This window comes from Nicotiana tomentosiformis, chromosome 12, assembly GCF_000390325.3.
Source record: "Nicotiana tomentosiformis chromosome 12, ASM39032v3, whole genome shotgun sequence".
NCBI lineage: Eukaryota > Viridiplantae > Streptophyta > Magnoliopsida > Solanales > Solanaceae > Nicotiana > Nicotiana tomentosiformis.
The window spans coordinates 8,272,775-8,279,230 of record NC_090823.1 but is presented as its reverse complement, the minus strand read 5'-3'; positions in this window follow the sequence as shown (position 1 = coordinate 8,279,230).

The window sequence follows — 6,456 nt, the reverse complement described above, 5'->3', positions numbered from 1 at the left end:
ATATTCTATATGATGTCCGGGTAGTCTTAGACTTACACCATGCTTTGTTTGCTCTATTATGTTGTTCATGAATATTAATTATCTGAACTAGAGCTGAGATTAAGGATTTTAAGTCTCCTGTTTAAATTTCATATGTGTGGGGAAGAATGAAAGAATTTTATAATAACTTTGAGAAAACTATGTTCACTCGTGTCACAAGTGTTTCCGCGAGCGAGGTAAATTTTCTCGACTCTCATGGGAGTGGGTCGTTCGCCTCGGTAGGTTAATAGATGCATCTATGGTTCGTGCCGTTTGACCCTCGGCAGTGCACATTGTTACGACCCAAAATCACCAAAGGTCGTGATAGCGCCTAATATCGACGTCAGGCAAGCTAACCGTGATTTAATCAATTCAATTTCTCATTTTAGTATTCTGAAATCATAACTTTTCCTTAATTAAATAGTAGAAATAGAATTACATGTAAAAACGATAATGACTACGTGAACTATAATAACGAACAGCCAGTAGGAATCCCCAAAACCCGGTGTCACAAGTGCATAAGCATTTTCTAAGGAATACAATAGTAATATTACAATATCTGTCCCGAATATAATAAGACAGAATAAAATAAATAGTACAATGGAGACTCGGTGGACTTCGATATGTAGCCTATAATACAGCTCACATAAAGTCTCCTTAACAGGTGCGCCTACACGCCAGGATGATTACCAATTGAACCTGTCAGTTTCCGCACATTTAGTGCAGAAGTGTAGCATGAGTACGTAAATCAACGCGTACCCAGTAAGTATCTAGCCTAATTCCGGAGAAGTAGTGATGAGGGATCGATATCGACACTTACTTAAGGTCCAATAAAGCAATATAATAAAACTTAAGCAGATATACAACGTATGGCAATAATAAGATAAATAAGTAAAGGTTCATAATCTTCCAATTATTTCTTTTAAAGTATAAATTTTTCGATCTTGCATCCTGCCTTAACAACTTAGAAATTAACAAGTGCCAATGTCAAATAAATAAGGAACACCGTATGATATGTCGGGCATCAGTAGAAAGATTAACTCATGAATATTCGGTCTACTAGCAATATAATGCATGATTCTGCCGAGGTCGTTAGACCCGATCCAGAATAATGTGTACACTACCGAGGGAGAAGCGACGCGATCCATAAATGCAACTATATATTACCGAGGCGTTTGGCCCGCTCTACAAGAAAAAGGGAAGGAGGTTACTTAATTTCAAGATACGTGTTTACAATACATGAGCACAACATTGAATTTAATCTTACTATTTCTTAATTTACTCGACCACAACTCAAAGTGTTGAGGCTTAGCCTGTCGTACATATAATTATTTCTAGATTAATTTCGATTATAACTTCGATTGATTAAGCCAGCAGAATGAATTCAAATAATTCAATTAGTACGTGATATGTTTCTAAATCTACCCGGACATAAATATATTTTAGCTACGTACGGACTCTCATCACCTCGTGCGTACGTAGCACCCATAACTAGTTGCACATAATAATTATCACCTAGGGGGTAGTTTACCCCTCACAAAGTTAGACAAGAGACTTAGCTCGCTCCGAAGTTTCATAACCGTCTCCAAATCCTCTCTAAAATCTCGATCTGATGCGCGTCGATCCAAAACTATTCAAACAAATGCGCAAACCAATCAAAATATACTTTAATACCCATAATTGATCAATTTATATTAATTCCCAACTCCGCTCGAAAAGTTTATAAAATCATCCCTCAGGCCCACGTGCCCACATGCCCGGATTCCAAATTTTTTTGAAAATAAACTTTACCCATAAAACTACAAAGTCAAATATATAACTTATCCAAATTTCCATGGTTAAAATCAAAAAATACCAATTCTAGGTTTTCTACTAAAATCTCATAATTTCTACTATTTTTTATGCTCTAATCCACATATAAATCACGTATATAACTTGTAATATGTGGTAATCACTTACCTTATATTGCTTGATTAAAATCTCCCCTTCAAGCTCTCTAACATCGCCCCAACCAGTTGAAAAATAAAAAAAAATGGGCCAAATCCCGTTATTATAAAAACACATCTACCTAGACGACCTTCCACTTCTGCGGCCTTTTAGCTGCATTTGCGGCTCCGCACATGCGGACATTCCCATCGCCGGTGTGACTTTCCATTAAGCCTAGCAAAGTCCGCTTCTGCGGACAAAAACCTGCTCCTGCAGTCACGCTTTTGCGGCGCCCTGATCGCTCCTACGGTCTCGCTTCTGTGGAGCCTTGACCGCTCATGCGATCCAGCGCCAAAGGCCTAGCCCCGCTTCTGCGACGCCTTCTCCGCTTCTGTGGATGCGCATCTGCGCCCCCAACTCTGTATCTACGGCCCTTTGCCAACCCGGCCCAGGACCGCTTCTGCGACCCCCTTGGCCGCAGAAGCGGCTCCGCACTTGCGGCCAAAACCTCGCAGGTGTGGTTACACCAGATGTATTTCATATGGCCAAATTCAATCCGTTAGCCATCCGGAATCCACCTGAGGCCCTCGGGACCTTAACCAAATATACAAACACGTCCCAAAATACAATATAAACTTAGTCGAAGCCTTAAATTACGTCAAACAACATCAAAATCATGAATCGCGCCTCGAATCAGACTTATAAATTTCCAAATTCTATATCTTGTGCCGAAACGTATCAAATCAAGTTCGATTGACCTCAAATTTTGCACACAATAGAACTTAAGCAGATATACAACGTACGACAATAATAAGATAAATCTGTAAGGTTCATAATCTTTCAATTATTTCTTTTAAAGTATAAATTTCTTAATATTGTATCCTGCCTTAACAGATCAGAAATTATCAAGTGCCAATTTCAAATAAATAAGGAACACCGTATAATATGTCGAGCATCAGTAGAAAGATTAACTCGTGAACATTCGGACTACTGGCGACATAACGCACGATTTTGCCGAGGTCGTTCGGCCCGATCCAGAATAATGTGTACACTGCCAAGGGACGAGCAACGCGATCCATATGTGCATATATATACTGCCGAGATGTTCGGACTACTCCACAAGAAAAAGGGAAGGAAGTTGCCGAATTTCGAGACACGTGTTTACAATACAGCACATGAGTTACCAAAACATGATCCTACATCTATGCTGAAATCACACCATTCACCACATAAGTCAGCTGCCCATAATAACATCCTCCGACCACAACAACTGTAATTTCATGAATCTGATGCCCGCAATACATCTCAGGACACTTATAAGTCATGTTTTAATTCTCAGAATACTGCCACGACGAAAGGGACATGTAGAAACTCATAACCACCCGCCGAATCAATAATTCATGCAGTCTCCCCTCCTGACAAGTACCATTACCTCATTCTAAACTGAATAATAATATTTTCTCTTTAATGTGCCTTATATAAATCTGATTGCACAAATTTCAGGTCCAATAATCTTGTCTCACCCAGTACAAGCTGCTCGGGAAATAAACCATCTCAAACACTGCCAAAAATCCTATATGATGCTCACAATGTGCCAACAAGCTATAACTCGAATGTGATACATAAGGAATAACGATCTCTGGGGAAAGGACTACCCAGCATACATAACGAATAAAATGGCCGAATAGATGCCGTGAACCCACCTCAGGGGTGAAAACAAGACACACAAAATAAGTGTAAGGAGTTATGTTCAACATCTCGCTGTTGTGACGTGCAACCCAATCTGATATGACACTGTTGCGGCGTGCAACCCGATCCAAAAACTATATACCCGTGGCAGTGTTCCAATCGATCCGCACATAACAATCAAGAAGAAAATATATGTATCAAGTAGTAACGCTTATACTTACGAAATGCCCGAATATCAACCACAAGCACGCCAAGTGCATAATACCAAATCCTGAGAAGACGGATAGCGACGTACGTCACAAAACCCAAGCACAATTAAGGTGCAATGATGGCCTACATCTCGAGAGCCATCCTGCTCACCTCACACCACAAGCTACACAGGACCTCAACACGTGTGCGGATAATCAAGCCGCCTCACAACCCACATGGCACAATGGAGATTTACATGGAATAGCTGACGACATGAATAACATCCACTGCCCGACGACTCCTCCGAAGCTGTGCTATGACGAACGAACACATCTGACATGATGCAGAGTACAAACTCAAATTAGACCCATCAACGGACCTCAAACTGATTTTGATCCTACTGTACTATGCTAATAATGTTTCAAGGATCCACAATAACCTTTTTCCATGACTCACAAGAACGACCTCCAAATTCAGCACAAACTCACACAGTCCACACCCCAAGGAATACAACGCCTCTCAGGCATAAAACTCTCGCATTTGCTATATTACCAAAAATCTCCATACTCACATTCATTCTTTAATAATCAAGTGACTAACATGTCGTACCTATATAATTCTCCCCATGGGGTATGCTCGCACGACCTTCTGTACAGGTAGAAAAGTTCGCACATACATACCACCAATCGTACTAGTTATGCAGGGCAATCACAATCCACAAATCAATACACAATGCCTCTTCCACTGAACACCATTCTCAGGCGACACTAAAATAACGACATCTCACTCTAACCATCTGAATTCTTCCTTGCTCATCCGAGCTCGTGACATTCTTATCAACACCGACCCGCAGCCCTGATCCTCAACTTCCAATTCCCATGCCGCTCACTGCACCTATCATGCCGCTACGCGATAATACACGCATTCACCATAACCCTTGAACTACTAGTGGAGTAACCACTTAATTGGCTGGAAACCTTTCACATAGCTCATTTCAGAAGAACCACTATAGCACGCAACTGAATTCTCAAACCGCAAAAAAATACAACCTTAAGCCGTGATCTAAACAGTTATAACTCTCCCAGAATCCATTTACACCACAAGGCAATTCGAATCCAATACTCCCCAAATTAACCAAATTATGGTGGCTGCCAAGCCCGCACGTACAACCACAAATCACATGTTATAACTTCACACACTGAATGAACCGGTCATTGCCACAATCATGCTGATTCAACCATTACTAACTGACTCAACTTCTTTACATCTATCTGTGACTTTCCTTAGATATAATAATAGCTCCATCTACAGCATAACGAACTCAATCCGTACTTATCCCGAGTGACCCGAATTGTGAGACTGCATCGTCTCAATACCGATGAATCACCTCATACCTTCACCATGTGCACAATGGCATCTCCAACTGGTATACCCATTCTACAAGACATCCCAAAATTCTGAAGCTATTTCTTCCTTTCCTCCAATACTGCACTTCTTACCCGGTGATAATCATAGAACACTCCAAGTCCCGTTCACAATCCACTTCAAAACTTGATCCTTGGATCGTTGTTAAGAGTCACCCACTCCGACCTGATCTCGAACATGAACAAACTCTAACGCTCTGCCAACCCATGAATACTCTCTCGAAGAAATAACCGGCTGACTCATTTTCCTTGCACATTACATCCATAGGAAGCATAGACTCTAAGCCTCCCCAACACATGCACCTCAATCGATAAGGCGAAGTATAGCACACATTCATCAAGTACTTTTTTGAGTTACCCCTGATGGTTCCTTTTCTTAGTCATAAATAATCCACCAATGCATCGATAACCAGAAGCTGCACAAGCCGACAACCACGCGATCCAATCGTAGACGGTGGGGTTCCCCTACTTAGCTTTAAGCTACCATCACATAATATAGAGCCCACAACGATTCCCTTTCTTATTTACCGTGATCCCACACTGTTAACCCGCCAAATTCATTGTAGTTTCTTATTAAACTTTTCATGCATATCCCGAATTATTAGCCATAATCATATACTCGACCTTCCGCTTCATAGTACGTAGAACTCTTAAGGGAAGCTTCATCAAATCACAAAATCACTAACCTACCCACATGGGATAGCCCACCTGTGGTATTCCATGCCAACATCTCCCAACGACGCTGCACTGGGTGTATCTACCACGTATTTAGTAATCCTCCTGAGCCCATGCTCGTCCACCAGCTATATAAGCATGTTCATTCCCTATTGACATCAACTGCGAGTTCAACAATATCATCCGAACTCAAGTCATGTTGCATCTGAACGATAACCAATTCTTCACACCCCTCTTCATTTCAAGCAAACTCTTTCCTGCCATATTCAGTCTTTCTCTATACAATAACCATTATTCCAAATAAAATATGTAGACCAAATTACCTTTCATCACGATTCACAAACCGTTCTACACTTTCCCAAGGCACGTGGCTATACTACCATAGATTCCATATGCTACTCTACTACTCCTATTTCTCTTAAACTGCCTTCTTAAAGAAATTCCTCGACCTCTGCTCTTCATACTTTGACCTACTAGTAATTCAACCACCGCAAGACACCTCCCACGTGTCCTTCCCTACTCTTCGTTACCCAAT